This window comes from Benincasa hispida, chromosome 5, assembly GCF_027475165.1.
Source record: "Benincasa hispida cultivar pf3 chromosome 5, pf3_genome.v1.1, whole genome shotgun sequence".
Classification (NCBI taxonomy): Eukaryota; Viridiplantae; Streptophyta; class Magnoliopsida; order Cucurbitales; family Cucurbitaceae; genus Benincasa; species Benincasa hispida.
Genome location: NC_143482.1, coordinates 54,095,849 through 54,113,457, shown reverse-complemented (window position 1 = coordinate 54,113,457; position 17,609 = coordinate 54,095,849).

The following is a 17,609-nucleotide window of genomic DNA, read 5'->3' as shown; positions in this document are numbered from 1 at the left end:
GTCAACCATGTTTATGTGATTACCTTGTCTTATGAGCGCATTATTCATCATTTAGGCATACTTGGAAGAGTAGTCTAAAAACCAAATCTAGGCTTGAGAAAGTCAGATTAGATCGCATAAACAAGAATAGAGGCTTAGGATTAAGCTCTGTTTGCTATTACACAACGTATGCACCCTATAGATATGATATGAAAGTATGCGGTCAAATTGCATGCGTCCAAAAGTAGGATTCGGTGGTATGCGGTCATCTTGTTTATGTTTGGGAGCACATGAGCAAGAATAGAGACTTATACATAAGGCCTCTCGACACTATAGCATATACATCGCATGCGTCTTTGTCAAGTGTATGTAGCATAGTCGCATAGCTTGCATTGGCTGGGGTTACCCTTGCGATCAAGCTTAGTGATGTAGTGAAGTCATCCCCGCCATTTTATCTATTTTTCCCATGTATTTTATTACGCGTTAACAGCTGTCGTGTCTCTAACTCTCATAGTCATACTTCCACTGCTTAATCTGTTAGTTAAGAGTAGGAGTAGCACATAGCCCATAACCTTCAATATTCTTTTATTCTTCACTGCAAACACTTTACTTCATAACATTTTGAGTTTGACCCCGGATCATTCGAGAAACTTACGATTTCATTATACTTGGCGAGAGAGCAAGAAAACTTGTAGCAGAAACGCATGGTCATCGCATAGGTTCTTAAACGCATATTGCATATCCCTTAGTCCAACGCATGACCAGCGACACATGGAGAATGAACGATGAACACATATTTATTTACTCCATTTTCCACGCATCAAGGGACCTCATGGACCTACAGATCATGGGCTCCAACGATCTGAGATTAATCAACTAAACTCATTAGACCAAACGAATCCCATTCGTTAACTAATGGGTGATTCCACTAAACCCCATAGTTGAACTCCTCTCACTGTAGATATATTATGTCGACTCGATATAACCACGATTAGTAAGTTAACACTTCACAGGTTGTTCGTAATAACGATTGGGTCAAATCTCTGTTTTATCCCCAAAATTGCCTCTTGTTCCTCAAGTCCCACGGATCCCCTAATGAACAATTTATTCGTCATCCAATCAACAAATCAAATCCCTCTCGGGCCAATGAGAAAGTGAGGTCTCTTGTTCAAGACCCAAAATCAACACTTAAAGGGAACAACCTCTCTACTCACCCTAATCGAGTAGGAGTGAATTTCATCTTGTAGGGCTATGTCCCCAGCTATTCATTTGGTCTTATCCCTCAAATGGGAGGCTTATTGAGCTGAGACGTGGACCTCTCCCGTCAGGGAGCACATTCGATATTTACCTAAACCGATAGGTAGGTCCTTGAGTAGATCCTACGTTAGCCCCAAGACGAGTAAATGCTTGAGCTTAAGTGAGAAGGGCCTCCTCCCCCCGCTGGTATTTTACCTGTATGGTGTTTACTGGGGGGACCCTCGATCCTGAAGGTATGCCACTATCGGCTACTATCGAGATATACATGTCTGCCTCCCTTGAAAGCTCCTGGTGCTGTGACTATCACCGGTAAGTTGCGTCAGATCAACATTGGGATTAGAATCCACTGAAAAAGCAACTAAGTCAACGCCTATTTGCTTTGGATCTACTGGCTCGGACGCTTGAATCTATTCCACCATAAACAACCGAATATACTACTGACTTCCGCTACTTCTGTTGTTATTGTTCTCACCTGTCACTACGCTACCTCAGCAACTAGGATTGGTACTGCTTCCGCATCTGACACTCCTCAACCTTTTCTATCGAGATTTAGAAGTAGAGCAAGTGTCTAAAGCCCGGGTTATCTCTCTGAATCAGCTTATTCACTGGACTGTTAAGCCATCGAGTCCTCTATGGTTGATCGACCGGTTTCAAGAAGATTCATCCAAGACTAACGATCTCGTTAATTCTAAGGAGGAGCCCATTCCATAAGGAAGATGAGAGGAAGGCATACATAGTTGGCTGGTTATTTGTCTTTCCCATTCCTGCTGCTACTGAAGGTGCTCAGAATGAATGGATTCTCTGGTAGAGGGGAGTCGAGGTGGAATTCTTTGGTGGGTTGGTTTAAAAGAAGCCCCCAATTGCAATTGCAGTAGAAGTAGCTACTTATTTCATGGCTTTAATTTGAGCTTCAGATCCTGAATCTCCATAAATGGGTATGACTGGTTAAGGTGACCTGCTTTCTTTGTGCAGTAACCGCAAGCCCACGGAGCGGTACTATGGATTTGTTATAGCACCACCATTTCACAATATACATTGTCCGGGAAAGCTAGTCTTGGGATTGCTTTCATGAGCTCACAAGCAAGGAAGAAGGTAGGCAATCGAAGAAGAACTCGCAAAGAAGTCGTTTGAGTTCAAAGTCAGTATATGTGTCTTGGGATTGAATCAGGCGCATCTTGCTCCTTTTGGGCGGGATGTGATTCACCATCAGTGATCCTTGCTTTATATCCGACATGAGTTCTTTCTCCCTACCGGTCTTTCTGAGAGGTATATATGAAGAGTTCCATTTCAATCTCAACAATCGAGGAAGAGAAAGAAAATCGAAATCGAAATTTGCAGATCAAAGGACAATCCCGAACAAATAGGAGTTCATAGTTAGCTCAAGATTAAGGTCAAGTTACTTAGGTCATCACTTTGAAATAGTCAGTCTTAAACAATAAACAACGTTATAAAGTAAGAGTGACTGATTTCATGGTCTGATCTTGTACAAACCATTTTGCACAAGGATACCCCCACTCCTCATGTCCTAACATGAACACATTAGGATCACTTCATTTGTAGCAGTTTACAACTCTTTGTAACAACTGGTGTTGCCAGAATAAGACACCCAACCTTATTCATATACTATAGATAATTTTGACTATTTATTTGAACCTGATCCACTTGTATGTCTCCACATAAAGTTCAAGTACTTATGTAATAGTCAAGGGACTTTAGGTTTATTGTTTTGAAAAAACAATATATTCAATAATAACTTATTGAATTTTCAAAATAAGTTTTACTGTTTACAAACCACAAATTTTAGTAAAACCTAACATATACATCAAGAAAAATGGGGCTAAAGACTATGAAATGAGTTATTTGGTGGTAATCTAACCTAGTTAACTAGATATCCCAAGATCTAGGTTCAATAGGCAAGCTAGCTAGATAATTAATAGTTGACACACTAAGAAACATACAGTTTCTTTCCATTTCTATGATGCTATAGAGTGTGTGATTTGTTGATGTTAAGGTTATATTGATATCTTATTTTATAAGAGGAGTAATGACAAGATGCTCTGAATCAATATTACCTATATGAGAGTAGAAGTGGGGTCGCTTCTATGAGAACTTTTCAAATGACTTATGTTCTCTAAAGCTCTCACGAATTTAGGATTTTGTCCAGGACGAAAATGGACATAAATGTATAGAACTCAAAGATACAAATGAGTTGTGTGTGATATTTATTGTCTCAATTAACCAATGAGAAGGATAGTTCCAGAGGTTAGTCTCACTATTTCTTTGATAAATTCGATTAATATTCACTAAGAAAGGTTCTGGTCTAGAAGACACTTCTACTGATGCATAACTTGGATTGTTTGCTCTCAACGGTTTTGTTTGATTTTTCTCACTTTCTTTTATGTGGAGGATCGTTGGATTTTTATAGTGAAAGATAAACAAATGAATTTAGTTATGTAGATTAAATTCAAAGTTAGAAACTTTTAAATCGGATTGAAACATTGGACCAAAATGAAGTCTCATGTACAAATTTAAAATGTATGAAAGTTAAAATTTACAGTGTCTTCAATTTGAATTAGTTATGTTTGATTTTTGTAAAGTGACAACTTAATTGAGTTAAATTTGACAAATGTTTCAATTTTTGTATTTATTTGATTTTGGTTTGTATTTTGGATAGTTACTAAGTTACTAGCCTATAAATAGAAACTTTGTTTTTCATTTGTAGTATTCCATTCAAAATTGAAGAGTTCTCTCATTTCTTTCTTCATTTCTTTCCTTCGTTCTTGAGTTGAGCTGAGACTAAGTATCCAAGCATTCTGCCAGATTCGAGTAGTTCGAGGTTGCAGTTCTATCAGAGTTAGTTGTTGTATCCTATAGAGACAATTGTTGTAGTCTACTTGCAGCCCGTGCAGAGTGAATAATTATCTTCAGGACAACACTTACCAGAAGCATACCTCGACTATGTTTTGAGCCTCCAAAGTTTTTTAGGTTCTTTCAAGTCTTTGGTTATTTTCATATCTAAGTCTTGTTACACCATCTGGCTTTCGTTTGAGTTTGAATATTATACATTAGTGTATTGTTTTAGCTAATTGAGGTATAATAAGTTTGTCAATGTATTTAGTTCTATATATATACAACTTTCCCCTAACACAAGTATTACATTTATGACCACTTTTGCCACATGAAGAACATGTCACATTAGGCAGGAATTTATTTTTTAACACAAAGATTTTGCACTTTATTTCTATTCAAGAATTTTTTTTAGGAGCATTATTCAATTTAAAACAATTTGGCCTAATATGATCTTTAACTCCATAAAAATGACATGTAAGCACAAACTTTGACTCTATATGCATATTTATAACATTTCTATGATTAGATACAAATTTAGTACTATTCTTGCAATTAATTTTGGCATAGGAATGTTTAGGTTTAAACTTTTAAGTTTTAAAATACATTTCTGCATTTTCATGCTCACTCGCAAAATTTACATTATGATCACATCTTGATCTAACATGAAAGTGTTTGGATACAAATTTTGATTTTTCATGAATACTTCTAGATTTTTCATGCTTTGACACATTTAAATTCAACCTTAGGCACATTAGGTAAAACATTTTGAGGCATATAAAGAGTGGCTTTAACAAAAATACTTTTAGAACTTGATGAAAGAATTTTAGCAACATAGCCAAATCCCTTATTGTCACTACAAGGTCTACCTTTATCTAATTTTTGAACACCTATAGTCAATTTCTTATTATTTTCTATAGCATATTCAAGTTCACTCATAAGATTTAACTATTTTTTTCTTAGAGTTGTAACAAGTTCAATTTTATAAAAAATATCTTGCTCAAGAAATTTAATTTTATCAACCGAAGAAATTTTGTCTTTTTCTAAAGAACTATTGCTAGTTTTCAACTCAATAATTCTAATTTTCAATTTAGCAATTTCATTATTTAATTCCAAAGAGAAATATCTATGTTTTTCATTCATTCATCAAATCATTCAAATCGATTTTCATTTCACATGGCAATGATCTAAATTCTTCATTTTCAACTTTAAGAAATTTAATCTTATCTATCAAAGCACATTTCTCATATCACAAAATTTAATATCATGCAAAACATCATTAGTAGCCCTATTTTTCAAACAATCATTTTCATCTATCAAATTTTTATTTTCAATAGACAATGCCTTGAACTTCATTGATAATGTTATATACTTAGAGCTAATTTTTTCAAAATCAAGTTGAATATCTTCAAAGCATCATATAATTCGTCATAAGTTGGAGATTTTTTAATTATCTTATTCCCATCGGTTTCACCATTGGAATAAGCCATTAAGCACAAGAGAGCTCTATCACATTTTTCTTTTTCAACTTTTTTGTAGATTTGGTAATATAAGTTTCAAAAATTAGACTCATAGTCTAGATTTATTACTTTTGAAAAAACAGAAAAAAAAAAAAATCAACCCAGACGATACATTTGATACACATGATATACTTGATACCATTGATATGCTTGATATACTTAATACACTATTGATATACACTTCATACACTTGATACATTACTAGTATACGCCTAATACACTTGATACACTTGATATAGTATTAATATACGATTGACCTATTTAAGAGTTAAAAAAATTATAAAGATGGTTTTTTTTAAAAAAACACTTCTTTCTCTAGTTATTCCAGATACACCCAAATTACCAAAATGAATATACTAACTGAGTGTTAGTGAATTTTAGGTTGAATCGCTCCAACCTATTGTATGTTTGTACTTAAAATGAAAGAAACAACATCGGTTAAAAGGAAAAAACTACAAAAGGGATAAAAAAAATATAGCAAATACAAAAGGCAAAGTGAGTAATAACTCATATTGCTTTGAAACAAAAAAATACAGAAAAATATACATATTTGTGAAAAAAATAGACACCTAATATACTTTAAATGTGGTATATTAGTTGATTGATATACAAAAAAATGTGGATTTGTTAAAAGGGTAAAATTAGAATACGAAATAATCGAAATTTTAAATTTGAGAATTTGGCCATATCTATAATTTTCCATATGTTGAAGACACACCCGTAATTATACATTTTAGATTTTCCACCCATTACAAATTCCCTTTCTTTTTCCACTTCATGGATTTTCCTTTGATTTGAAAATTATAATTCTCCTTCACATCAAACTACGAGGAGAAATTTCAACACCATACATATTATGAAGAAAATCCAAATGTCATATTGTCAAGAATTATAATTCTCTTTCACAACAAATAAATCATTGTATCACATATTTTTCTATCCAATGCATAAAATATGATAATTATTGCTTTAATATTAAAAGTGAGCATCTTGATTCAATTGCAATTTAGATAAATCATGCTCACAAACATACATAATGTTGAAATCTATAACAAGAATAAATGTTTCCATTTTATTTTATCAAACATTATAATTTCTATTTTTATCCAAGAATGTGGGTCTATGAATAGAATGATTTTCTAAAGTTTCCAGAGTCCTAGCAATTAAACTTTTCAAATACTTTTTCAAAATATTAATAAGATAGCTTATATATCAAAATAATATTTGAAAAATAAGTTACGTAGAAGAGCTCCTCGCTTTGATACCAATTGTAGGATTGGTATGGTAACCCTAGACAAAGGTGAATAAAGTTTATTTAAATTAATTAAAACTTTTTCTTAATGTGGACCTGATGCTTAATTTTATGAAGTGGATTATGGATGATATGCGTTGATGAAATTGCATTGTACACTCAAGTTTCCTCAGCGGAATCCAAGTGTAAATTCATCTGAGTTTCTTGGTAAGTCCAGGGTCGAACACAGGGACTTGTGAAAATAGGTTGCGTTGGTAATTTTTATGAAAACTTTGCAGTGGCCAAATACATAAGTTGTTGGTTTGTTGTTGAATGCGTTAATGAGAAAATACACAAATGCGGCGGATTTGAGAAAAGTCAGTTGTGTGATAGATGCACTGAGTATGTGATGAACGAGTTGAGAAGATCTTTAGCTAGTGTTACTTGGGAATGCGTTAGACTATGCGATCAAGCTACCACCATGCACAGCAAGTCATTTTCCAATGCAAATGCGATGATCCTAGGACGCATGTGTTGAATGCAAAAGTGTCTATAAATCTTATCCCTAAGTCTCTACTCTTGTCCTATGCGATGATGCAAAATGCATAAAAGCAAGGTGACCGCATACAATCATATCCTATCTCTAGGATGCATGCGATGCATTGATAACAAATAGTGCTCATTCCTAAGATTCTATCTCTTGTTTATGCATTCTAATCTGACTTTCTCGAGCCTAGATTCTAACCTGACCTTCCTAAGCCTAGATCCTATCCTTAGACTACCCTCCCGAGTATCTCTAATGGACGAATGAAGCATACATAATACAAGATAATCGCATTGCATGAAGATTCCCTAGTTGTTCTAGCTAAATGATTCTCAACGCATTCAACTAATTTATCTATTCATATGTAAATAAAAAAGAGTGAACAAATATATAGAAATAGATTCCATTTCGATAAATGAGTGGAGTACAAAATAACAATGGATGTTATAGGTAGAGAGCCTGGTAGCAGTTCCTTGTTGACCGAGGCTTTTACACTGTGATATCTATTCGGTTCTAAAGATGTTCTCGCTTCCGCAGGTTTCGGCCCTCTCTTTGTCCTTGAAGCTTCCGGCACTCTCCCAAGTTTACCGGAATGACACAACCTTCTCTCTCGTGTCCTCCTTAAAAGAAAAAAAAAACTATGAACAAAGACGTGCGAACTGAAGTATGAAATCTCTAACTGCTGAATTCGTGAACCCCTTTTCTGAAGGGTGCCCTTGGTATTTATAGAGCATCCAAGGTGAAAGTCGGCTTCTTTCTCATGATTATATAGATGGGACTACTTTAATTCCTGACTAATGCGCCGAATAATTGTCATTGAAAAGTTGAATGTACTTGTGATCATTATCGGCTGTCAACATAATTCGGATTCGACTGTCATCAGCTTTCTATCCCATCGCGATTAATTAGACTTTCACCCAGATGCGCCCACCATGTTGCGCTGACCAAGTTGCGACAATTCATCTCGGACGAATGTTTGCAAACACAAACATCGCAACGCCTTATGGTAAAGTTACGCTCGACCAATGATTTCCTATGATCGCAATTCTTGCATTGCGTAAACGCATATTCTGCATAAAAACACTAAAATCAACTGTTCCTATGCAATGAACGCATGTGACCGCAATTTTATGCAATTGATGCTTGATGGACGCAATTTAACATGTTTTATCAACGCAATCCAACAATGTTTAAGAACTTAGCACTATGATAACGTGCATTTCTGCCCGTTATCAGGACCTAATTAACCAAATTAATAAAGTTTTGGTTACAAGTAATTTAAACAATATTTTTATGAAAATAAATTCATTTCAAAACAATCAAGAAATTAATAATAGTACTTTAAAGTACCCTATTTTATTTTGATAATAAGAATGGTAACAAATATAAAAATTTAAGAACTACCAATCAAAATGTACAAATATAAGCAATTAACTTGAAGAATAAATATTGCAATTAATTTCATGTAATAAACTATAACAATATATTAATTGCAAAATTAAAGTAGTATATAGGGATAGAGAAATTGACACAAATTTTTTTTATAGTGGTTCGGTCAAACTTGACCTACATTCACTTTCCCAAGCTCCTCTTGAAATTATGAATAAGATCTCACCGACTCTTTACGTGGATTGGAGCCAACCTCTACACCGTTGTTTTAGCGAGTTCAAGAGCTAACTCAATCATATTCACGAATTATGATCAAACCATTAAGACCACTATTTTTCAAGATGAAGAACAATCCTTACAAAATGTTTAAGAAAATTAAAGAACACACTTGAGAAACTCCCTAAAAGAGTATGGATTTACAAGTTTTATGCTCACAACGAATCAATCCTCACAATACATAAATCTCTCTCAAGAATTAAATGAAAAGAAGAAATAGTGAATCTTGGAGCAACAATGATTACTTTTAGGATTGTAAAAATGTATAACTTTTTTTTTTTTTTTTTTAATTTTGGAGAAGATGAAGAATTTAAAAAGAGGTGGAGGTAGGAGAAAACCAAATTCGATTTGGGCCATTGGATGTTGGTAAAAGAAAACTGAATGGTTGAGATTTAAACTCAACTAGCCATTATACACAAACAAAAAAATAATATTAGACACAAATCAAAAAAATATTAAATTCATTTTATTTTTAAAATCAATCAAAAAATCAAAAGTCCACCATGTGTAACTCCTTCAGTGCTTTAAGTGACACCTTTTAATTGTCCACTTTGATGAATAAAATCTACCATATCATCAACTTGGGATTTTTCTGTTATGTTTCAGTTATATCTTTTTCGTTTGAACTTTGATTTGAATGATTCAAATTTTGTTGGAATTGTTATTTTGAGCTCTAAGAAATAGACACTTTAAACTAAACTAGTTCAAGTTTTTTATCATCAAAACATTAATTAAACTTTGAGATTAAGGGCAAAAAAGCCAAAAAAAAAAACTTTATGCTAAAATCATCGATGAAGGTTATGAACTAGCAATTATCACCATTTGATATTATACACAAGGGAGCACACAAATATGTATGAACCAACTCAAGAGGTTTGGAGGGTCTCCAAGCTGTACTAGTTGGAAACGAATCTTGGTGATGTTTTGCAAGTATACTCATTTCGCAAAACTCTGTCTCATGGTTGATATTTTTAATGTCTCTTGCCATATGGTTTTTGCGCAAATACGATAATGATCCAAAATTTAAATGACTGTATCGATGGAGTTTGATGGATTATTCAATATGTATCGAAAATGGAAAACTTTGATGGATTATTCAATATGCAACTAATTGCAAGATCTTTGTCCATATATAAATTTAAGAGGAAACATCTTATTAGTAATCATTTTTATCTCAGCAATAAGAACACTAATATGAACTTTGATTGCATATACACCACCTTTAAATGAATCTTTTAGACCTCATTGAAGTAATTGGCCAATACACTCAAAAGATTATGCTTTAGACAGAAAATAAAACACATGTACAACTCGTTTCATTCCTTTCTTTGTCTTAATGAAAATATCACCTCGACCTTTGACTTGCAATCTGGTATTATAACCAATTTTCACTTCACTCTGGAGAGATTCATCCAACTAACAAATATACTTATATTTCCTATCATGTGGTTACTACAACCACTATAAAAAAATCATGTAGGCTCTACAGCATCGTTTGGAACACTACATACAAGAAATAAAATACCTTCATCATTTTTATACACTTTATGTATCATGGTAGAATTTCCATCTCCATTTTTTGATGTCCAACAATGTGCTTTAAAATGACCGTACATTTTACAATTAAAGCACTTAATGCGAGAAAAATTATCACAATCACTTCCTTGGTTTCTGCTAAAACCTCTTCCTCTTCCACCTCATCTTCTTCGAGATGAAGAAGAGCTTTCTTGATGATTTTTCAGAATTCACACCATTTCTATCATCATAGTTGTTGGAAATGTCGTAGAACTCACAGTTCGTAAATTTTGTGTTAAACATTCTATTTATCAATAAAATATTATTGAGTATCTTATTCAATAAAGTTGTTGATTTTGCATTCTATTATGAAATCAAATAAACATATCTATGACTATAGTATGAATACTTTAACTTTATGTGATGACATAAACAGGATCAAGTTAATAGTATATAACCTAAATGGTCTATAAGTATATGGATGAAATTGGGTATCTCATCTTGATAACACTATTGGATGTAGCTCATTTTGTATAGACAATACAGATGACGTGATCCACAGATCATTCATGTAGAGACATGTGAGTGGGGGTATCCTATGCAATGAGTTTGCATATAGACTGGAACACGAAACAGTCAGTTTTCTTTATAACGACTGTTTATTGTTAAAACTGACTATTTCATACTTAAGTAACCTAAGACAACTCGATCTTAATATTGAGCTAGTTGTGAACTTCTATTTATTTTAGATTATCATTTGATTTACATGGGTGAGATTAGTCCAATAGTACTACTCAATAAGCCTTCCATTTTGAGGATAAGACTAGATGGATAGCTGGGAACATAGTCCTGCAAGATGGAATTGACTCCTATCCATTTTATGGTTAACAGATAGATTGTTCTCTTTAGTACTGATTCCAGGTCTTGAACAATAGGGGCCTCGTCTTCTCATGATAAAGAAGGACATGATTTATAAGTAGTATTATGAATCAAAATTGTTCATTGGAGGTCAGTGAGAACTTAAGGAACAAGATGTATTTATTGGGGTAAAATGGTAATTTTAACCAGTTGTAATTACGAACAACCTGTGAAGGATCAACTTACTGATTATGGTTTATATGGACAAAAGTATATCTACAATGGGGAGAGTGCAACTATCGAGCTATAGTGGTGTGTTTTGATAGTAAATGAATAGTAATTAATTCGATTAAAGAGTTTCAACGAATTAATTATAGTTCGTTGGAGTTCATGATCTGTAGGTCCATTAGGTCCCTCTACTAGTTCATTAAATTGGAATAACGAATTGAGTATTGATGTATGAAATTAGGATTATGAATTTGAAATGTTCGAAATCAAATTTTAACGGTTTCGATTGATTGTATATGATACAATTATAAACATTTAATTTAATTAAAATTAAAAAAAATTAGAAAATAAAATAATATTTAAATTATGATTTAAATATAAAATTTATTTATTGGTGATATTGATATTTTATTAATTTAATATTTAGATATTAAATTGATATTATTTTAATTAAAAAGCTTAATGAAAAATCAATTAAAATTAGTTTTATTTAAATTAATTATTTTTTAATTAATTTTATAAAACTAATTTAATGAAAATAAAAATAAAAATGATTTTTGAAATCATTTTTAAGTTAGTGGATTTTTCCATTTTTGGGGAAAAATCCACTAAGCTCATTTTGATCGATTATCACCAAAATCCAATTGTAAATTGATATGATCACCAAGCTGGAGTTGCCTTCATGCAACCCTGTATAATTGCATGAATTCTACCTATATATAAAAGCTTCATGCATGAATATTATGAAGCATTCTAAGTTATACTTGCTAAAGTGATAACTTGAAAACCCTACATACCTCTCACTTGTTCTTCATCAATTCAACTTGATTTAAAGTGTTTCTATCACACGTTCTAACTTGAACATAATAGAAAAGATCTCGATAGTAGTCCTCTTGATGTTCCAATCTCTATCTTGGTGGATCTCAGCTGAATTTGTAGAAGAAATCTTCAAAGGTAATATGTGCTTCAAACCCTCTTTTGAATTTCATATGAACAACATGCTTAAAATTCAAATTAAATGTAATTTAAGTGCTTATTGATTCTGTAGTCTTCCGTTGCATGTTTTATCATTCCTTCTTCTGCTTGGTGTTTTTAAGCGCTTAACTGTTGTTAATTTTAGTTTGATGGGTGTTTTTTTTTTTTCATGAACTGCATGAAATAGTATACTGATATGGTTTTTCCAGTGTTTTGGCATTTTATTCCTATGAATTATGTTGTTTCTCTTGTAATTAGCTCATGTTTGATGGGTCTTAATACGTGTTTAAGAGTCTATATTTGATATGGAGTCATGATAAGTTGAAATTAGGATGTAATTGAAGAAAGAAGTGAAGAAGGTCAAGGTGCACATTTCAAATTCTTCTGCTACTGTTTGAATTTCCAGCGCGATTTCGAGTTCAAGCAAGATTTTGAATCAAGTTTGAGCGAGATTTCTAGTTCTAGCGAGATTCTGTTGGAATTTCGAGCGAGATTTCGAGTTCAAGTGAGATTTTGATTCAAGTTTGAGTGAGATTTCTAGTTTGAGCGAGATTCTGATGGAATTCCAAGCAAGATTTCAAGTTCAAGCAAGATTTTGAATCATGTTCAAGCGGGATTTCAAGCAAGGAGCGAGATTCTGATGATATGAGGAGATGCAACCAGCAACAAAATATTAAGTTTGAGCGAGATTTCAACATGGAATGAGATCATGTTCAAACCAAGCGAGATCTTGGTCCATCAACAAGATTTGGGTTATCCAAGCGAGATTCTTGAACCAGGTTATTGAGGATTGATTAGTTTGACCAGTTTTCTTCAAACTTGATTCGGTTCACTTTCAAAATTTTTTTGATTGGCCCGGTTCAGGTTGTTCACATCCAGTTCAAGCATTTTTGGGCCTGGTTTTGGAGCTGTTCGAGTTGTTTGGAAGCTATTTGGAGCTGTTACCTTTTTTCTTTTTTGTAATACTTAGACTTTTGTTTGTTTAAAAAATGCCAAAACTAAAACTGTATTGGTATGTGTTTAATTGTTCATATATGTAATGTATGACATAATTAAATAAATCTTGTATGTGCATACAGTATGCCATGTAGATTTAAAATCCCACCGTAGGAAGCATGTTATATGCATTGAAAATATGTTATAAATTGTTATAATATACAGTATGCATATATAGGGTTTCTTTTAATATAAATGCTACATTGAATGCCTTTGATGAATGTTGTGGATGCTTAGCATGTCTATTTTTTGTAGGTTATTAAAAAATGTAATTAGACTTTAAAATCCATAATAAAGATACATTCCATGCGCACTTAGGTAAACAATTAGTTTTAACTGTTAAAATTGATTGTTACCTATAAAATTTAGTTACGAACTTAAATCGGTTCACAAAACTGTCTAAGGCTGGAAGTACTTAAGTTGACGGTTTATGTAACACCTTCTACTTGGGGATTATGACCGAAAGATTGAGCGTTGTTAACTGATTTTATGAGCTTGCGTGAGCGGTGTGAGGTTTAAAATTTGTTTAAACACTTAGACATTATAGGGTTATATCCAAATATAAATGTTATACTTGGATAAAAATGATATAGGGTTAGGTTGTGTAAAAGTTAGCCGTTTTAAACCTAAGTAAATAGATACCCAAATATTTAGAATATTTCAATGGGAGATTAACAATATATTTGATATATAGTTATTAGCTCTCATATCCTCAAGAGTTCACACTGTGAGATCCCTACTCGGCGTTGTGTCACTTTTACCATGACTACTGCATTCGGAAAGTGTTTGTATGGGTTAATAAGAAAGTGAATGGGAGAAGTAGTTCATAGTAAGTGGGTGAAGGAAATGTGTCAACATTGTTCGACGATCTTCTCTATTAGTTTGAACCATGAGATTCCTATATTGTGCCTGCTATCATTTTTAGGCAGCACTATCTAGTCGTTAACCAAGATGATCCCCACGGAGGGTTATAACATAGGATTCGAACAACCCAAGCTTCAGTAATGAATAGGGTCTTATAGTTCGGTCTTGAGAATTGTCTTCCATCTCAGGGGTATATTCATACCGTTCTATAAGATCTGAAAATGGCAGGTCACATTTACAAGAATTACTAATTGTTAGTAAAGATCTTGACCAAAAACGATAACCAAAAGAACTATAGGAGTAAAGAGTTATTTTGATATAGTATTTGGTCAAGAATTATCTTGCTTCAGTGAAAGAATTGTTGACTGCCCCACATTAGCAACTATTCTAAATCACAGTATCCTTGCAAATAAATAAAGATTTATTGGGTACTTTATTAATTTTTCTAAAATTGGATTTAGATGCATAAAGTTTAATAAAATTTGTTTAAAACTTTTCAGCAATGTCGAATTTAGTTATACAACTGCTAGCTTCCGATAAGTTTAACGATGAATGATATTCAAATTGGAAATCCAACATCAATACGATATTATTGGTGGATGATTTGAGGTTTGTGTTGACGGAGGAATGTCCTTTGGTTCCCAGTACAATAGTGAACCGAAATGTTCGGTACATCTATGATCGACAGGTTAGGGCTAATGAAAAAGCTCGGTCCTACATCTTAGCAAGTATATCCGATGTACTTAATAAGAAACATGAGGTAATGCCCACGAGATGTTAGGGCAACCGTCATGCTCTATTTGACATGAAGCCATTAAGTATGTCTACAGTACTCGCATGCAAGATGGTTCCAACGTTAGAGAATACGTTATCGATATGATGGTCCATTTCAATATTGTTGAGGCTCATGAGGCGATGATAGATGAGATAAGTAAAGTAAGTATGATATTGGAATCTCTCCTAGAGAGTTATCTGCCTTTTAGAACCAATGTTTTTATGAACAAAATCACTTACAATTTGACTACGTTGTTGAACGAGTTACAGACATATCAGTCTATGATGAAACTTAAGGAAAATGAAGTAAATGTTATTTCTCCATCTATGAAATTTTTTAAGGGGTTGACGTTTGGAACAAGACCCACTGATAACAAAAAGTTTGCTCATTCTTCTTCAAAAGACAAATCCGTACAAATGAAGAAGAAGGGCAAAGGGAATAAGAAAACCACTGCTAAGAAAAATAAAAACAAAAACCAGACTCTTAAAGGAAAGTGTTTCCAGTGTAGAGAGGATGGACACTGGAAGCCTAACTGCTCAAATTATATGGTAGAAAAGAAAGCGGAAAAGGCAAAACAAGGTAAATAAAATTTACTAGTAGTTGAAAAATGTCTAGTGGAGAATACTCACCTAACCTGGATATTAGATTCAGGCGCCGCTAATCATGTTTGCACTTTTTTTTTTTTTACAGGAAACTAGTTCCTGGAGAGAACTTTCTAAACATGAAATGACTTTCAATGTTGGAACGGGTGAATCATTTCAGCTCATGCAGTGGGAGATGTCAAGCTATTTTTGGGAGAGTCTTTTATCTTACTTAGGAATGTGTATTATGCACCTAAGATGAAAAGAAACTTAATATCCATTTCCTGTCTGCTAAAACATATGTACAAAATATCTTTTGAATCTACCAATGAAGTATTTGTTGTTTCAAGAGGTGTTCATATTTGTTCTGCAAGACTCGAAAATAACTTGTACATATTAAAACCAACTGAAGTAAAGGCCATTCTAAGTATAGAGATGTTTAAAACGGCTGAGACTCAAAATAAAAAACGGAAAATTTCTCCTAAAGCCGATATTTGGCACCTCAAATTTGGTAACATTAATCTCAATAGAATTGACAGATTAGTAAAAAACAGTCATTTAAGTCAGTTAGAAGATAGTTCTTTACCTCAATGTGAATCATGTCTTGAAGAAAAAAATGACAAAAAGATATTTTTCTGACAAAGGTGTTCATGCCAAAGAGCTTCTCGAACTTATACATTCAGATCTATGTGGTCCGATGAGTGTAAAAGCACGAGGAGGTTTATCAGTATTTTGTCAATTTTATTAATGATTACTCGAGATATGGCTACATTAACTTAATTAGTTACAAGTCTCAAACTCTTGAAAAGTTCAAAGAATTTAAGACCGAGACAGAAAATTTATTAAATAAAAGAATTAAAACACTTCGATCTGATCGAGGTGGTGAGTATAACTATCTAGTAGATTAAGGAATTCAATCCCAGCTCACAGCACCTGGAATATCACAATAAAACAGTGTTGTAGAAAGGAGAAATCGAACCTTGTTAGACATGGTCCAATCAATGATGAGTTATGCTCAGTTACCTCAATTCTTTTGGGGGTTTGCAGTATAGAATGTAGTATATGTTCTAAACTTTGTTCTTTGAAAAAGTGTTTCAGAAACACCGTATGAATTATGGAAAGGACGCAAAACTAGTTTATGACATTTCCGTATCTGGGGTTATCCAAGACATGTGTTGGTAAAAAATCCTAAGAAACTGGAAACGCATTCAAAGTTATGCCTCTTTGTAGGATACCCTAACGAAACAAAAGAAAGACTGTTCTATGATCCCCAAGAAGACAAAGTATTTGTATCGAAAAATGCTACATTCTTAGAAGAAGATCATATTAAAAATCATCAACCTTGCAATAAACTAATATTGCAAGAAATGACCAAAGATTCTACAGAAACATCAACAAGACTTGTTGATCAAGCTGGTCCATCAATAACTGTTGTTGTCTCATCACATCCATCTCAAGAGTTGAGTATGCCTCGACGTAGTGGGAGGATTATTCAACAACCTGAACGCTATATGGGTTTAACAAAAACTCAAAACATCACACATGATAATGGATTAAAGGATCCATTAACCTTTAAATAGGCAATGGAAGATGTTGATAGTGAACAATCGATAAAAGCCATGGACGTTGAAATGAAGTCTATATACTTCAACATTTTATGGGAGCTTGTAGATCAACCACATGGGGTTAAACCTATAGGTTTCAAATGGATCTACAAGATAAAACGAGACCAAACTAGCAAGGTACAACCTACAAAGCCAGACTCGTGGCAAAA